This window comes from Protopterus annectens, chromosome 13.part0 (assembly GCF_019279795.1).
Source record: "Protopterus annectens isolate FY-2018-M chromosome 13.part0, PAN1.0, whole genome shotgun sequence".
NCBI classification, from domain to species: Eukaryota; Metazoa; Chordata; order Ceratodontiformes; family Protopteridae; genus Protopterus; species Protopterus annectens.
In genome coordinates this window covers 761664281-761684200 of record NC_056747.1, presented here as the reverse complement: position 1 = coordinate 761684200, position 19920 = coordinate 761664281, and positions in this window count along the sequence as shown.

Below are 19920 nucleotides of genomic sequence, written 5' to 3'. Positions count from 1 at the left end.
TATGGATGTTATCTATCTATCTATCTATTTATCTATCTATCTATCTATCTATCTATCTATCTATCTATCTATCTATCTATCTATCTATCTATCTATCTATCAATCTATCTATATGTGTGTCTGTGTCCAAGTTACCCAAACATGTTGAGGAGAACCTGTGTTTATTGTACATCATAATGCAAATTTCACATCTTACAGATACTATTGAAAGGGATGAGAACAGCATATTGTATCACTGGCATCAAGAATTACTATATTGCTCATATGTTGAGTATTTAGCCTTCTGTTGCCATCCATTTTGTTTTATTATATCTGCTAAGTATGAAGCTCAACTGCATCATCTGTGTACCAGTGCCTTTTTTTATCAGCTGTTACTGTTTTCAGTCATCATATGCACTGACAAAATGTAAACAGGCACAGCTGTACCAGTGGACTTCAGGGAAGCTGGGCATGTGCTGCCCAAGTCAGGGTAGGAAGTTATGGTTGCACAGTATGGCTGAAAGGATGGTGCCCTGCCCAGAGGGTGCTGGCATTGGGAAACACATGCAGCATGTGCTCTACATATTGCAGCACTTGATACGTCAGCATGCTATGGGCAGCACTGCCATGTGTGATGCCTTACTGGAGATGCTGCTCACGGTATGACATGTGTCTATAATCCTCTCCCAGATCCTTTAGATCAGATGTAAGGCCTAGAACGTGAGACTACATATGAGTAAGTGCATTCAGCACCCTCAGGAGATCTCAAATGCGATTCAACAAGCATGAGTTACCTCATCCTTGGAGGAAAAGGATTATCCAGTATTTGTTCTGTTTTAACCCATTTTTCTTCCTGTCTTACATCTCTTTGTATGTCTTCAATCTCTGCTTGCATGTATGTCCCTATCATACTAGCATCCTGCCTCTACAAACATAAACTTGTCTTACCGTACTCACTGCCTTTAGTATTTCTCCAGAAAAATGAATGAATTAACACATTACAAAAACATGCTGTTCTCCAAAGTCATTGTTATATTCCTTCTACCTACTTCACACTGCTACCCTCCCCATTTAGTCCTATCTTCTCTTCATAACTATTGCCTGCCTTGCATCTGTGAGTGTCCTGGCCTGTTCTCCATTCTGTTCTCGATTGTTCCTTGTTTGCTGCACGTGGCATGCCTGATCTTCATCCATCTGCATGTTTCCAGGCAAAGAACTGCATGCACTCAGCATCACTCATTAGTCACATCAGAAACCATCTGCAGCGGTTAAGTTGTAGCGCAGTGTCTGTCATATTGTCTCCAACAGCACTGTGCTACATCACATTCCTGTGAGATGCAGACAGTGTTCCCACCCATGTTGTTCTGCCTGTATCTGGCATTAGCAGCAATACAACATATATCCTACAGGCCTACACGACATGTAACTGAGTATAAAATGCCATCAGTAAGATTTAACGGTATTTCTCTAAGTGTGGGTTCATGCATTATGTATGTATCTATGTCATATTTTTGCATTGTGACACACTGGGGAGTATTTTTATTTTATTTTTATTAATATTTTGTTGACTGGGTTATTCCCACTAGGCCACTGAGTTTCTCTTTTCTTTAATAAATTCTTCCAATCTCCACCCCTAGGGTTCATTCTGACAATGTCCAATATTCCAAACACAAATTTCACAAATCCTGTACAAGTGAGGGAATGCTTGTACAAAGCACTGGATAATGTATGATGTTTTATATCTGTCTCTATTGCTCCCATGTTTTTGGAAAGGGCTAATAGATTTTAGTAAGATATATATATATATATATATATATATATATATATATAATTTTAAACATGATATATTTATGTATGTGAATTTTGGTTATACATTACTATAAGTAGGTAGATACTATATGTTTATATGTGAATTTTAGTAGGGCTTTTGTATGTCTTCAACATTTTTATGACATGGTTTCTTTAATGTTATGTATAAAACGTTTTGGAATTAATGAGGTTCAATTATGATGTCATTAATTGAAGGTATTTAAATGGTTCATTTTTAGTAGGAAGTTGTATTCTGATGAAGTCTCTTACAGGAGATGAAAGTGCTTAATACTAATAAATTACTGGATTTTTATTTTTACTTTCTGAGTGCATTTTCTACAAGGATGTTATTTCAGTTATTTTAGTGACATTTGTGTGGTTTTTACTTGGTGTGGTGTTCCTTCATGTTTGTATACATTTTGCAAACCTATACCATCCTTTTCAGAGGTTAAATGGGTACTTCAGATGCCTTCACTCTTTCTGGGACTGATGTTACTGAAGAGGCCAAAGCGGAAGTAAAGCAGCTAAGGTTGGAAGTCTCTCAGTTGAAAGGGGAGCTTACCAAATTAATTGAACTTTTTACTCAGAAGGAAAACTGTTCATGCCTAGCTGCTGGGCAGTCTTTTATGGGTTAGGGCTGCCACTCCTCCATTTTTTTTCCAGACTATCCAGAAATCAAACTGATTCTCCGGTAGTCCGGAAAACACTGTACAAACTCCGGTATTCTGTTTCAAAAAGGAAACAGACTATCGGAGTTTATAAATCGGCTGATTTACTATGCTATTTTTACAGAAAAGCATAGTAAAATCAGCCAACTAAACAACAGGAATGGAAAAAGAGGGCATTCCTCACCGAGTTATGTCATTGTGACATCACAAAATGGGTGTAATGTGGGTGGGAGAGGGGGTGGGATGGGCGAGGTTACTGATGACGCGAGGGGTGTGGCTTTACTTCAGTTTTAGCCACGATGAAAGGTGGGAACCCCATTATGGGGACACAGTCCCATTTGCATCCTAGTAGCCATGGTTCTATGAGTATATGAGTACTCAGGCATGTTCCATTTTAAATCACCCTCCTGGTGATTTCAGAGGAAACGACAACGCTATTGGCTGTGCGGGTCACATGGGAGTCAATCCAGGACTGCAACAGGAAGAGACTGTGACTTCTGATGTACAGAGCCACAATTTGGTAAATTCTTCTACTTCTCTCTATTCCCAGGACATCTCGTTTTTGTTAATCAACAAGGGTGCTTAATGGCCCTAATTCAGCTGGTTGCAGTTGTCCGTTGCACAGGTGCATTGTTCATTACAACAAAAATATTTGCTGGCTATAGTAATAATACTGTTAATGGTGGTTCTGGTACCTCTCAAAGGTGAAAATGAGGTATATCAGGTCCTTGGGGGGGTAATGAGATAAATACTTCAAATGTACACAATTACTGGTAAGCTACAACATAGACATAGTGACAGCTTTACAGTGCTTTCAGTAAATGGAAATAGTATTAAATATATAAGTAGAAGAATAGGCATCCTAAGTTTGTGTAGTAAGTGTGAATATTGGAAGCTGTAAGATTTTTGACACAAAACAAGAGAGACTACAAAGAAGCTTTGGGGAGGAGATACAAGGTGAATCTAGGAAAGGAACTATGTTTAAGCACAGCTGTACTTTGTAGAAATTCAGTGAAAATAATGGGAAGATTAAGTTTTGTAGAGTGCAGATGGCATAATCGGGTATATAGAATTCTATTATTAAATGCATGTTACAAGTAAAGAAAGGGAACATTTATTTCATAAAGTTTGGATTATGCAGTAATTAATATGAATATAATAACAGGGGATTTTATTTTTAATTTGAGAGGAAAAAAGAAGAAGAGAGGAAATAATGTTGAGAATTTTTGAAGTTATAAAATGTGCCAATTTAAAGATTTGGAATAATTATCTTTGGACATATAGTTGAAGAATACATAAGACAGAAATAGCTTATTTTATTATATCACAAGGTTTAAATATAGCTAAGGGAGAGACACTTAAGCTTTTCAGATCACTCAGCCATATGGATATAAATACAAGAAAAAAGGAGTATATCAGATTGGGAAAAGGAATAAAAAGAATAAATGAGAAATTATGGGATGAAAATACAAAAATGAATTATGTGTTTATGGAAAGATCACATTTCCACTAGAGTGTGTTATAAAAACTGGTCTGAGTGGTGGCTAACTTTGAAAGAGAAATATGAAAAAATCTTTTGGAATGACAGTCAGATGTAAGAAAATACAAATTATAAAACAATGTGTATGGATGCTTTAAAGGCTTTGAAAAGGAATGATAGGGAATATGTGATAGAAGGAAGAATTTATGAAAAGAATCAAAAGAAACTCAAAGGATTATTATTTAAGCAAATATATTATTTACAAGGTAAAAAAGGAAGTGGTATCAGCTTATTTGAGTAGCACAGTTAAAGAGAATAGTAGCATAATCAGTGAACTGAAATGTGATAGAGGAGAGGCAAGAAGATCTCGGGAAAAAATTATGAATACTGTAATAAATTACGGAAAGAAAATGTTTCAAGATGGAATGAAAGTTCAAAAAAGAATGGCACATTAAAAATTTGACTAAACAATAAAATAAGGCATTGGAAAGTGAAATTTCTTTATATGAATTGGATAAGGTACTTAAATGTCACTAAAATAACTGAAATACCATCCTTGTAGAAAATGCACTCAGGGAGTAAAAATAAAAATCCAGTAATTTATTAGTATTAAGCGTTTTCACCTCCTGTAAGAGACTTCATCAGAATACAACTTCCTACTAAAAATGAATAATTTAAATACTTTCAATTAATGACATCATAACTGAACCTCATTAATTCCAAAAAGTTTTATACATAACATTAAAGAAACCATGTCATAAAAATTTTGAATGCATTCAAAAATCCTACTAAAATTCACATATAAACATATAGTATCTACCTACTTATAGTAATGTAAAACCCAAGTTCACATACATAAATATATCATATTTAAAATGATATATATATATATATATATATATATATATATATATATATATATATATATATTACTAAAATCTATTAGCCCTTTCCAAAAACATGGGAGCAATAGAGACAGATATAAAAATCATAAATTATCCAGTGTTTTGTACAAGCATTCCCTCACTTGTACAGGATTTGTGAAATTTGTGTTTGGAATATTGGACATTGTCAAAATGAACCCTAGGGGTGGAGATTGGAAGAATTTATTAAAGAAAAGAGAAACTCAGTGGCAGCTTAAGTTAGCTGCAATGTTTCCACCCGGTCTAAATGAGACTGTTTCTATTGCTCCCATGTTGTTGGAAAGTGCTAATAGATTTTAGTAATATATATATAATTTTAAACATGATATATTTATGTATGTGAATTTTGGTTTTACATTACTATAAGTAGGTAGGTAGATAATATATGTTTATATGTGAATTTTAGTAGGGTTTTTGTATGTATTCAACATTTTTATGACATGGTTTCTTTAATGTTATGTATAAAATGTTTTGGAATTAATGAGGTTCAATTATGATGTCATTAATTGAAGGTATTTAAATGGTTCATTTTTAGTAGGAAGTTATATTCTGATGAAGTCTCTTACAGGAGATGAAAGTGCTTAATACTAATAAATTACTGGATTTTTATTTTTACTTTCTGAGTGCATTTTCTACAAGGATGTTATTTCAGTTATTTTAGTGACATTTGTGTGGTTTTTACTTGGTGTGGTGTTCCTTCATGTTTGTATACATTTTGCAAACCTATACCATCCTTTTCAGAGGTTAAATGGGTACTTCAGATGCCTTCACTCTTTCAGGGACTGATGTTACTGAAGAGGCCAAAGCGGAAGTAAAGCAGCTAAGGTTGGAAGTCTCTCAGTTGAAAGGGGAGCTTACCAAATTAATTGAACTTTTTACTCAGAAGGAAAACTGTTCATGCCTAGCTGCTGGGCAGTCTTTTATGGGTTAGTGCTGCCACCCCTCCATTTTTTTTCCAGACTATCCAGAAATCAAACTGATTCTCCGGTAGTCCGGAAAACACTGTACAAACTCCGGTATTCTGTTTCAAAAAGGAAACAGACTATCGGAGTTTATAAATCAGCTGATTTACTATGCTATTTTTACAGAAAAGCATAGTAAATCAGCCAAAAGCAGGCAGCAGGAATGGAAAAAGAGGGCATTCCTCACCGAGTTATGTCATTGTGACATCACAAAATGGGTGTAATGTGGGTGGGAGAGGGGGTGGGATGGGCGAGGTTACTGATGACGCGAGGGGTGTGACTTTACTTCAGTTTTAGCCATGATGAAAGGTGGGAACCCTATTATGGGGACACAGTCCCATTTGCATCCTAGTAGCCATGGTTCTATGAGTACTCAGGCATGTTCCATTTTAAATCACCCTCCTGGTGATTTCAGAGGAAATGACAATGCTATTGGCTGTGCGGGTCACATGGGAGTCAATCCAGGACTGCAACAGGAAGAGACTGTGACTTCTGATGTACAGAGCCACAATTTGGTAAATTCTTCTACTTCTCTACCCCAGGACATTCGTTTTAATCAACAAGGAGTGCTTAATGGCCCTAATTCAGCTGGTTGCAGTCGTCCGTTGCAAGGTACTGTTCATTACAACAAAAATGTTGCTGGCTATAGTAATAATACTGTTAATGGTGGTTCTGGTACCTCTCAAAGGTGAGAAAATGAGGTATCAGGTCTTGGGGGTGTTAATGCAAAATTTTCCCCCATATTGAGTAAACAGTTTAACTTTTCAGGGGATGGTGCAGCTCCAATAGAGCGTATTGGTGAAAGTGAAGGGACTGAAGGATCTCCCTTAAAGACATGATTTATCGGCTTGAAAAGAGACTGTTCAAACTCAAAACTCTACAGATGGACATTGCATATTTGAATCAATGTATTACTTTAAAAATTATACCACAAGGGTTAAGACTGCATTAATAAACCTTTAGTATAACATACAATGAAGAAATTGTTGATGATTTTGTGCAGTTTTTTGATGAAGTAGAGTTGAATTTACTTAGAACAACAGTGTTCTACTATGAAAAGCAAAAAGATGTGATAGCAAAAGAGGTAGATGTTTTGGATAACAAAACAGATTTGTTGTTTTTTCAGTACAATGCAATGTATTTCAAAGTGCTTGACAAGGTGGAAAGGAGATGTTATAATATTTTTTAAAAGAAAAAATGCAAGCTGGATAGGGACCAGAAAAGTTATTTAAACAAACAGGTCTATCCTATTAAACAATTAATTAACAACAAACTTTATGTTCCTTATGGGGAAGAAGTTAGAAATTCTAATAGTTATAGTGAAGTGGTTAGAAGAGGTGAGATTTGGAACATGGATGGAGAAATTGGGGAGGGGAACAGGATTTCCAGTAGTCAGACGCTCGGAGAGACTAGCACAGCATTACACAGAGAAGGGGGAATACAGCAAGAGTTATTACCCACCGAGGAGGAATGCATACCCCAATGGGAACAGATAGAGGAATAAGCATACACAAGACAGGACATTGTGAAAACAAAGGATGGGTTCACTATATATAATTTCACAGATAGAAATATTACTGATGATTATTTCCACTTATTTTCCAAGGGAATTAAGTTTATTCCCTCTTCCAAGGACGAATTAGTGGAAAATATTCTTGCATTGAAGATGTATACCAGGAAATTAAATTTCAAAATCATGTTGGGTAATAAGGAAAATGAAAATATAGTGAATTCTAATAAACTTATTTCTTTACCTAAAAAAGAAGTACCTATAATCCACCCCTTAGTAGAAACATATGAAAAGCTTGTTCTGCAAGATATTTATGACATGGCTCAGGGTTACAACAGGAGACAGAGTAACTTAACAGATGGAGAATACAACCTCTTGTTGGATTTAAGGAAAGACAGACAGATTTGTGTTATGGTTCCAGACAAAGGGGGAGGGGTAGTGCTATACGAAAGTGTAGATTATTTGAATGAGATGCAGAATTTACTTTTTTATAAGACTACCTATTGTGGGTGTTTCTAGAAATCAAATTAATATTTCCTATTCTAGGATTGATTCATATCTTGAGGAATATCTGCTGGATGGAAGAACTGATGTTGAGCTATATGACTTTTTGTATAGAAGGGACCCTATGATACTGTTTTTTTTTTTTTTGGTATACCCAAGATTCATAAAAATGTTTTGAAACCACCATTTAGACCAATTGTGGCAGCCAGGGGCTCCAAAATTCATCCATTGGCTGTGTTAATAGATTCATGTGTACAGCATGTGGTTGATAAGACCCCTCACTTGGTAAAGAATTCTTGGGAATTTTGGGATTTAATAAAATAAGAGTTATGGACAGAAGACATTATCTTTTTAACAATAGATGTCAAAGATGTGTTCACCAGTATTCTCAAGGAGGAGGGTCTCATGTTGTTTGAACAAGTGTTATTTCAGGAACCTGAACTGGAACATGGCATGGCTACACTTGTCTGTGAGATGATGAGCATTGTCTTAGATATATTTTATGGTTTGAGGGATAGTACTATCAACAAATCAGGGGTGTAGCCACGGGGGCAGTGTGTTCGCCTGTGTATGCCAACTTGGTCCTTCTGGGATAGGAGAATCAGTATGTATTAAATTGTCCTTTTTGGGGTAGTGTCAAGTTGTATGTACATTATTTGGATGACATTTTTATTCTCTGGGAGGGCAGTGAGTCTGAAATTCCTAGGTGTATTCAGTATTTGAATTCCAGCATGGATCTTTTGGATTTTACATATCAGTATGATACCGAAGGTATAAATTACTTGGATACTTATATTTCAAAAGGAATTGATGTTTTTAGGTCAAAAATATATAGAAAGGACACTTTTTGCAATGCATATTTGCATTTTCAAAGTAACCACCCCATGGGACAAAAGAGAAGTATTGTTAAGGGTCAGGCCACAGGGTGGCCCATATGACTTCGCACTTGGAGGACTTGGGCCCTGAACTAGAAAAGGTTTCTAGTGTGTTCCAAGATAGGGGATACCCCAAATATTTAGTAGAAGAAATTTTGAATGAAGTATTTGTGAAATGGGGTGTTTTATATAAACCATTCCTGGGGGTGAGTGTCACTACAAGTGTGAACCATTCCGGGGATGGTCTTCAGACAAAAAGTTTGAAAAAACTTGTGTATTGCAGTATAATTGGAATACCAATAGTATACAGAAAGGGATGGAATCTAACTGGAATATTTTTTAGAACAAACAGGGAAATTTTCAACAAAGTGGGAGAGAAACCAATGTTTATTAACAGGATGGGTCTAAACCTGAAAAAAACGTTTTGAAATGAAAATAGATAGGACTGAGGTGGTGGGTTTAGGCACTAGACCATGTGGGATGTGTGCACAATGCCCATACATTAACAAGCAGGGTAGTTTGGTTTTGAACAACAACTTGAAAAGTAAAGTTACATTCAAGAAGGGAAATTGTAATACCACTGGATTAGTTTATTTGGCAGTATGTGTGTCATGTACTCACTATTATGTGGGAAAAACAGAACATATGTTAAAAAACAGAGTGTATGAACACAACAATGATATAAAAAAATCATAAATTATCCAGTGCTTTGTACAAGCATTCTCTCACTTGTACAGGGTTTGTGAAATTTGTGTTTGGAATATTGGACATTGTCAAAATGAACCCTAGGGGTGGAGATTGGAAAAATTTATTAAAGAAAAGAGAAAACTCAGTGGCAGCTTAAGTTAGCTGCAATGTTTCCACCCAATCTGAATGAGATTGTTTCTATTGCTCCCATGTTGTTGGAAAGGGCAAATAGATTTTAGTAATATATATATATATATATATATATATATATATATATATATATATATATATATATATATATATATATATATATATATATCTATATAATTTTATGCATGATATATTTATGTATGTGAATTTGGGTTTTACATTATTATAAGTAAGTAGATACTATATGTTTATATATGAATTCTAGTAGGGTTTTTGAATGTATTCAACATATTTATGACATGGTTTCTTTAATGTTATGTATAAAACTTTTTGGAATTAATGAGGTTCAGTTATGATGTCATTAATTGAAAGTATTTAAATTGTTCATTTTTAGTAGGAAGTTGTATTCTGATGAAGTGTCTTACAGGGGATGAAAGCGCTTAATACTAATAAATTACTGGATTTTTATTTTTACTTCCTGAGTGCATTTTCTACAAGGATGGTATTTCAGTTATTTTAATGACATTTGTGTGGCTTTTGCTTGGTATGGTGTTCCTTGGTGTTAGATAAGGTACTTAGGCAAGCTAACTTGAAGTTACAGTGGTTGCAAGTTCAGATGGAATAGGATATCAATTTTATAAGAATTTTTCAGAGTTGCAGAAAAATATTTCTTAAAAGTTATGAATGATTGGTTAAATGAAGGTTTTATACATAAAGTTTTATGTAGTGAGTACTTACATTTGTATGGATAAAGGAAGATGAAAATACAATTGAAAACTGGGGACCTATAGTATTGAACCATGCAGATTGTAAGATTTTTATGAAAATAATTCAGAAGACAAAAGTAAAATGAAAAGTATTAAGAAAGATAGCATATAAAGTTTAAGGGGAAAATGATGTCAATTATTATTCAGAGTAAGGAAAACTGTGGATGATATTGTAAACAGTACAGATGAAACCAAGTTCATGATAAGATATTTAAATAAAGCATTTAATACAGTACAACATAAACTTTTGTAGACAATTATGGAAGCATATAACAGTAATAAAACATAACGATATATGCTGTTCTGCATATAATAAAACAAAAGTTAAGAATTTTAGTGACTAGATGGTTAAGCAAAGATATAGATAGAAAGAATGGCATTAGTCCAGGATGTCCTAAGAGTTGTATATTATTTGCATTAGCTATGAATGTATTAGAGATGTAAATTTGCACATGAGATATGCTACTTATATTACTAATAAAGCAATAAAAATTCCAGTTATGTTTACTAATGCAGATAATATTATATTGATTATGAGAAACAAAGTCTGGATGAAAGTTATATACATCAGTGTTTAAATATAATACTCATGATTTTAAATAAAGAAAAAAATAAAGGATTGGGTGATACAGTATCCATATATCTATCTTCTTTCTCAGTGAAAGAAATCTCTGTGTTAGGAATAAGATTTGGGGGTAAATGTAAATGAGGAACAATGGAAAAGGATACTAGATGAAATAAAGTAACTTTGTTTTCTTGGAAAACATACAAGCTATTGTTTAATTAAAAGGTTTATTTGATTAATTCAGTTACACTGGGGAAGACTGCATATTTAGCTAGTGTCTCTATGTTGCCAATAATCTATGAAAAAAATATACTACAGATATTTTTTTTATTTTATATGGGTCTCAAGATTGAATCCAGTGAAGAGAGGAGTCTTAATATGGACAGAGAAAATAGAGATTTAGGATTAATAAAATATTTATACTGCTTCTTTGAATTTGTATAAAGTTTTGTTTTGGATAAATGATAAAAATTAAAAGTTAGTAGCAAATTTACGAAAGTACCAATATAAGTGGCTCTGGGATATATTAAGAAATTTCAAAAGAAGAAAAGTATGTTTAAATGAAGTAATTAAATGTTATCAAGAAAAAAATTCTTATATGAAAAATAAATTTTGATGAAATAAAAAAATGAGAGGAAAGTATGGTATAAAAATATCAATGTACAATATAATTATGTTAATCCTTGGTCTGAACTAGCGAATGAAAATGTTAAAGCTAGAAAAGTATGAAAAGCATGGTGTAATAAGCAAGTAGAATGTCAAGATTTTCAAATGGAGATTAGTGAGCAACAAATTACCAGTAACATTAAAAAAACAGTGAAAGCATTTGTATATATTGTGGAAAAGAAGAAGCTACAGAACATGTTTTCTTATATTGTACAAAGGTCTCAACATTGTGGGAAAACTGTAAAGAAAATTTGTTTGAAAATATAAAGGAGGTAAATTAAGTAAATATGGATGTGATTATATTTATTTTATTTATATATTTTACATTTTTTGACTGGGTAGTCCGATTAAGCTTAGTAGCCCTTTTTTCAGCGGAGGCCTGGGGAGAAAGGCTCCACAAGGATACAATTCAAGAAACAAATAATTCAGAAGCAACACAAATAATATATACGATTCATGTTCATATATACAGTGAACCGAGATCTACCTCATATGATAAATAGACTTTATATTGGATACATATAATAGTGAAAATCAAGCAGATGTGACGATAAAGTAATACTACAAGTTTATTAGCAGTAAGAGAAAAGGGAAGTGAAGATACAGGATCGGTAGAATCGAGTTATTGTATAGAAAGTAAAGTCATGGAGGGTGAGTACAAGGACAGGTCTAGTGACTTTTCATGTATTCTTTGGTCGCTGGTTTGAACTGGTTTAGTTGTTTAATAGACCTAATTGCTATTGGCAGTTTGTTCCAGGAAATAGAAAGGTTGAAGCCATAGAGGTTGCAGCCTATTTTTTATTTAGGATTATTGCTTTGCAGTAGGTCTTGGTCAGAGCTGCGGACAGGCCTTTTAGGAGTATATAGGGATATTAGAGAAGATAGGTTAGGACAATAAGATGGCTGATAAAGGATTGAATGAATAATATGAAGTTGCTTGAATATGATTATTTATGGATATTATAACCATATAAAGGAATATGTTAGTAAAATAGATAAAAGGTTGTTTTATGTTGTGTGGACCATTTGGAATGAAAGGCTAAATGAAATAATGTTTAATGGCGAATGTAGACTAGCAGTAATTATAAGAAAAATTAGATGGTGGTTGTGGAAAAAGGAGTAGGGGTGAAATAAGATAATGTAGATAGAAGTTTAATAATGAAAAGTAAGATATCTATGATTGTATGACAATAACGAAAAGGAATAGAAATGTGTACACTGTATAAATTTATAAATATATACGTTTGTAAATAATATTGTAAATAATGTTTTTTATTAATAAAGAACCCCTACTCTTTTTGATATGTATTATAGGTTCTTTTACATCCACCTGAGCTATCACCAACTCAAGGAGATGGGGCCTTGGTTTAATGCCTCATCAAAAGGATGCACACTTTATGCTGCACAGCAATGTTAGCAATTGATCTAAATCTATCTGGTGTGAGAATAGAAGCCACAGCCTTCTGCACCAACGGTGAGTGTGCTAACTATTGCTCTAATAACAATATATGGAATACTGTGTTACAGCTAATTCCACAGAGGTGTTTGGGCATTTGTGGTGAATGCAAGTATCATATTATAGCTGCCTAAGAAGATTTAACTGACAGGTCCCTTTACCTTATCTATATGCATATATACAGTACACATATGCTTGCTTTCCTGTGATTACTTGAGTTTCAGGATTTTTTTAAAGTGGTATATGTGTTACTGTGTATAAGATCTCTCTAGCTTTGCTGCTCCTAACTGCCAGTCCTTGCACTGTATACTGGGCATTCTTCATGCTATTACATACTGTCCTGCAGGTGTGACCAACTGGAAACTGTTCTGTCAGGTACTGTCCTCTCCGTCTTATGTTCTGAAATGTTGCAGCTTTAGCTTTATGGTGTTTTATCCTTTGGCTTGGATGTCTCAGACATTTGACTTTCTTGCATGTGTTCTGTTTGTGGAAATTTCTCTTTGTACCTTAAGTGATACTTATTTTGAACAGACCTAATTTATCCTCATTTATTCCATATTATATTCTGCAATAAACTGTTCCTTGTACTTGCTTTAAATTAATAACAATTATCCTGTAGGTGGCTTGAACAGAAGGTGAATGTCTTGCCAATGTTTTCATTACCTATTCTAAAATTAACAAATGTGGACTGTGAGTAAAATAAACAGGGATTCAGCCCTGCAAGCTTGATTGTTCTTCAACTTCTATTTCGATCTTTACCTTCTCAAAAATATTCAGGAGGAGGAGGAGGAACTACTTTACATAAAAATACTATACATACATATATATATATATATATATATATATATAGATATATATATATATATATATATATATATATATATATATATATATATATATATACTTGTGTATATGGGCTGGGACAACTCACTAAAAAAAATCACTGTAAAAGAACTTAGGCAAAATGGATAAAAGCTCATTTCACTGAAAGACAACTTAATCAAATTCAAAATAACTGAAACATGATAGAATCAAAAATATCCAAGGCAAAAATATTTAGAAACACTTTATCGGAGGGGCAAGTTTCTCCTGCACACCCCCATGTGGGGGGAGGGGTTAACCACACACCCCTTACTTAAATATACAGTTGCACATCAGTGCAGAAAAGTGAAAATATCATGCACAGGGAATCAGTGTCAATGCACATATACAAACCAGTTCAGCAATGATTATGTACAGGTCACCAACTAAAGCTTCCTCAAACACATCTAAATATTTCTGCTTCTGCATTGCAGATCTACATCTAGCTGTATAAAATGGTCTTTCAGTTAAACTTACTTTTGACCATTTGTACTGACTAAGCCCTAATTTAGTGAATCTGTCATTAGATAGCATTGTGTGTGTGTGTGTGTGTGTGTGTGTGTGTGTGTGTGTGTGTGTGTGTGTGTGTGTGTGTGTGGATCTACTTCTAATTCCTGAACGGCCACTTCATTGAGCAACGGAACATTGAGATGACATTTTCGAAAAGCTAATTTTACAAACACCTGGATCACCATTATGTAACTCCAGGAAACTACCACTTGGCCATCATGGTGAACTTTGCCCACTATAGTGCAATTTTGGAGTTGGTATATTTAGTTGTGGGGAGTGTGAGTGGGTTTGACTTGCTTCGGTTTCATTTTAGTGTTGTTGACTAAGTGGTTAGTTTCCCGGAGTTACATTATGGTGATCTGGGTGTTCATAAAATTAACTTTTTGGCAACGTCATCTCAATGTTCTGTCATTCAATGGCTGTCTGGGAATTAGAAGTAGATTAGTGTGTGTATGTGTGTGTGTGTGTGTGTGTGTGTGTGTGTGTGTGTGTGTGTGTGTGTGTGTATATATATATATATGTATATATATATATATATATATATATATATATATATATATAATTATATATATAGATTTTATATATATATATATATATATATATATATATATATATATATATATATATATATATATATAAAATTATATATATATTATATATATATATATAATATATATATATATATATATATATATATATATATATATGTATGGGTTCATAGGTAGGTACTAGGCTATCTGCCTGAAGGCATTTATAAGCCTAGCCAGAATATGTTGGCTTTCGCCACCCCCTTAGATTAGTTCCCTGTGCCTCTGTCCAGCAGAGCCATTGAAGTGATCCCTGTGGTAAACTTTCTGTTTCCCATCCACTCGTCAAGGCTTCTCTTGAAGAGGGTTAGCGAGGAGCTCTGCCTTATGTAGATTGGAATCTTGTTCCAGAGCATGGGAAGTCTCTGGGACAGGAATATATCCCTCCAGCACGCCCTATTTATTGTTGTGGTGAGGTTTAGATCCCTGGAGCATGTGGCTCGAAGGGATATGGTTTTCTTTGGGTGGAGCATGTCCGTCAATTCTGGGTTGGACATGGCCTTGTATGTCAGGCAGAGATCACCTTTGAGTAGGCGGTATGCAACTGAGTACAGCTGGAGTTTCTTCAATTGAGCTGCATAGGGCATCTGCTTGAGGCCAGTGATCCTCTTGGTGAGGTACTTCTGTGGTCTTTCCAGTTGTTGCAGGTGTCTTGTAAGGTACATCCCAAATGGGGCATTGTACTCTATGATGGGTCTGATGAGTGACGTGTAGAGGGGCCCAATGACCTCTTTCGATCTAGATGCAAACCCTTTTGTGATTAGGTGGACCACATAGAAGGATTTTCAAACCACTTTGGCAATGTGATTATCAAAGGAGAGGTAACTATCTACTTGGGTCACCAGATCCCTTATTACGTCTTCCGTATTTATGGGGCTACCACCTATGTGGTAGTTTGTGGGTACTTTGTTTTTTTCCAAAGGGGATGACTATGCACTTTTTGGCATTTAGCTTGAGGCCATGGTTTTGACACCAGGTATCTGTCTCAGTGAGACCCTTTTGGAGGATGTTTGTGTCAGCCGGAGAGTCAATTATAGCCCCTAGTTTGCAGTCGTCTGCGAACTTGGTCAGCCATAGTCCTCCTGTGCTTGCCTGTACCTCTGAGAAGTATATACCAAACAGGAGGGGGACTGAGCCCTGGAGAATGCCACTTGTAACTGGTTTAGAGTCAGATCTAGCTTCTGCAACTCTTACCATGTCGGTTCTGTCCATGAGCTAGTTGGCAACCCATCTTGTGATGTAGGGGTTTATGTTCTGACTGGTGAGCTTGTCCATGATACCTGAGTGGGGAATGGTGTCAAAGGCCTTTGCGAGGTCTAGGTAGGCTGTGTGGACCACCTTTCCCTCATCTATAGCCTTGGTAACTGTCTCAAAGAAGTCCATCAGATTTAGGAGGCCTGATCTGCACTTAACAAACCCGAACTGGGTAGGGTCCAGTGTTTGGAGGTTTCCTACGTCTCTGTTAATGAGATCCATGATGATGCACTCCATAGCTTTGCAGACCAAGCTAGTCAGGCTTATAGGGCGATAGTTACCAGGGTCCATTGGGGCTCCACCTTTGTGGAGTGGAATAATCATTGCTGTGTGCCACTCTGTGGGCATGTAGCCTGTGGAGAGGCTGAGTTTAAACAGTGTGTTTAGGTGAGGGGTTAGTTCATCTTTGAGCTTGTGTAGGATGCAGCTTGGGACACCTTCTGGTCCCATTGATGCTGTGTTTTTGGCTTTGGAGAGGGCTGTTTTAACCTGAGTGTCTGTGATTTCAGGGGCACTACATTCTTCTGGTATAGTTATGGGCCCTTTTGGGGGTGAGAGGGGGGGTGAAGTTTGCACTGAACCTGTCTGCCAGGATGTTGGCTATATTGGTCGGTTCAGTGTATTTTGTGCCATTCTGCATTAACTCTGAGCAGATCTGAGAATTGCCACTTAGATTCTTGACATAGCTAAAGAATGCCTTGTGTTATCTTTGGAGTCCATGGCAATTTTTCTTTCGAAGCTCGCCTTGGATGATTTTATGAGGGATCGTAGTTTCTTGCTGATGCTGATCAGGGATGTCTTCCCTTCTTGGGATTTTACTCTTTTCTGTACTAGTTTCCTCCTTCTATTGTATAGCATGTTTATAGCAGGGGTCCACCAGACTGGTTTCCTTTTTTGGAGGAGTGAGTCTTGGTTTTGTTTGGGATAGCACGTTCCATGCATTCTTGTAGGTGCCCGTAGAGTGCATTAGTAAAGGATTTTGCAGCTTGGACAGCAGTATCCTTTAGCATGGGGGCTTTGAAACTTCCCACCTCGGTCTTAAGTAACGTGAAGTTTGCTTTTGAAAAGTTTTTCACAGTGGTTTCTTTGACCGGGGGTGGTGGCAGAATGTGGATATCCAGAGTGATTCATTTATGGTCAGATCTAACCAGTGAGGGGTTGACCTCCGGTGTGGAACACTGTTCGCCCATGTTGGTGATGACCAGGTCCAATATGTTGTCACCTCTGGTGGGGGTGTTGACCAGTTGATCCAGGGCATTTGAGTTTATAAATTCTAGGAAATGTTGGTCAAGGGAGTTTGTACTTGAGTAGTTCTCCCAGTTAATGTTTGGGTAATTGAAATCACCCAATATCAGGGTGTTTTGTAGGACCGTTATGTTTCCCAGTGTTTCCAGGAATGTGGAGTAGGGGTCCTGGGACATGGTGGGTGATCTGTAGCAAGCAATAATTTGAATAGCAGTTTTGCCTGTTGTCAGTTGCATGTGGATGATCTCTGAAGCATCGTGCTGTGCCACTAACCTGGAGGTGTGGGTATCCTTGATGAATATGGATACTCCCCCGCCTTTTGTATTTCGATCCAGGTTTTGTGGCTGAAATGTATGGTATGAGTTGTAGCCTGGTAGTGCTGGGGTGCTGTCTGGAGCCTTAAACCAGGTTTCTGTTACTGCACATATATCGATTTCCTCCATACTGAGGAGTGCCTCGAGTACATGCATTTTGAGGTTTAGACTTCTGGCATTGAGTAGCATTACCCTCAGGGTCAGGATCATACCAGCTTGGGATACATGATCACAGAGCTCCTCCATGTCTCTTTTCATGTAGTCTAGGGAGGTATGGCTCAGATCATTCATACCAATATGGACAATGACAGAGTCATATTTGTACTTGTTCTGGAGTGACCTGAGTGCTTGTGTTATGTGGCGGATCCTGGCACCTGACAGGCAGCTAACAGTAACCTTCTCCTTGTTCAGCCTGGTGAGGGAGACGTCAGCGTGCCTGACTAAAGAGTCACCTATTACTAATGTTTTGGGTATGTTATTTTGCCTTAAGGGCTGTGATTGTGTGGCACACTGATTTTGTGAAGCATGTGTTTCATGGTTTGTGTTGGGGGTGGAGGTTGCTTGGATGTCTGCTTTGGAGGTCTCTGTTGCTTTTGCAGATTTTTATTTAGAGCCTCCGACTATGTTTTTGTGTATTTATATGTGTTTTTTGCCAGTGCTGGTTTCATAGGTCTATGTTAGACTGGTGGTGTGATGCAAGTTTGGCTGTATAATTACATCTTTTGCATGTATTAGTGTTTGGTGGAAGGATGAGAGGGTTGTCTGTGTACATGAGGCAATAGTAACATTGCTGCAAAATGCCCTGATTCACCAGTTGGACCAGAGAGTACACCTGAAACTGCCCTTTGGACATGCCTGGATAGGTACAGTGAACTGTTTTACTGATTGGCTGGTAAGGTCGAATAGAGAGCCTTGTCCTTCTCTACAGTATAGGGGGTCTAGTGCTAAGGTTTATTAGTGCTTGCTATGAGTTTTGAGCAAGTGCCAGGATGAGAAGTGAATGGTTTGAGTGCTTAAGTTGAATGTATGTCTATTTCCAAGGGAAAAATTGAAGAGTAGACTTTGTGGAGCCGGGAATAGTTATACCCTAGCTGCCCAGCGCTGACCAGCGCACAAAACCGCACAAATGCTGGTTTTATAGCAGTGAAATGAAAGTGATAAAGATTAGCCCAAAATGGCCAATAAACTACTAATTTCTGGGCTGAAACCACTCCTCCAGGGACAGATAGGCTGATCAAAGCTCCCTCTCTCACACTGAACAGAGAAACTTCCTTCTATCCAAATAAGGTATGGGCAGACACGGAAACTTGTAACACAACCCTGAATTCAGCACTAACCTGACAAGTGGACTATACTAGCTTAGAAAGGCAGGAAAACAAGTATATTTTTTTCAGAAAATAAAGCAGATACAATCAAAAAAAAAAAATTTAAATGCACAGAAATGGCTTTCACACTTGAGTGTGTAGCCTACAACAGTTAGATAATTTAAACACAAGAACGACTTTGTTAACATGCAGGCAGTAAAATAAGTATAATATGTAGCTGAAACAAGCTTTTTAAATCACAGAAACTTTAGAAAATCAGCATTTTAGGCAGAATTAGCTAAAGGCAGCAAGAAAATGCAGAAAAAAAATGATACTTAATCACTCCAAAGTCTCTCTTTTGTCTCTCTGCTGCTGTAGAACTCTGCAGGGCACCAGGCAGGAGCTTGCTGAGCTGTATACTAGCACAAAAACCTTGCAAATGTGGGTTTTATAGCAGGAAAATGAAAAAGAAATTAGCCCAAAATGGCCAATAAACTACTAATTTCTGGGCTGAAACCACTCCTCCAGGGACAGATAGGCTGATCAAAGCTCCCTCTCTCACAGTGAACAGAGAAACTTCCTTCTATCCAAGTAAGGTATGGGCAAACACAGAAACTTGTAACACAACCCTGAATTCTGCACTAGCCTGAAAACTGGACTATACCAGTTTAGAAAGGCGGGAAAACAAGTTTTTTTTTGTTTTTATATATATATATATATATATATATATATATATATATATATATATATATATATATATATATATATATATATATATATATATATATATATATATATATATATATATATATATATATAAAATTATATATTATATATATATATG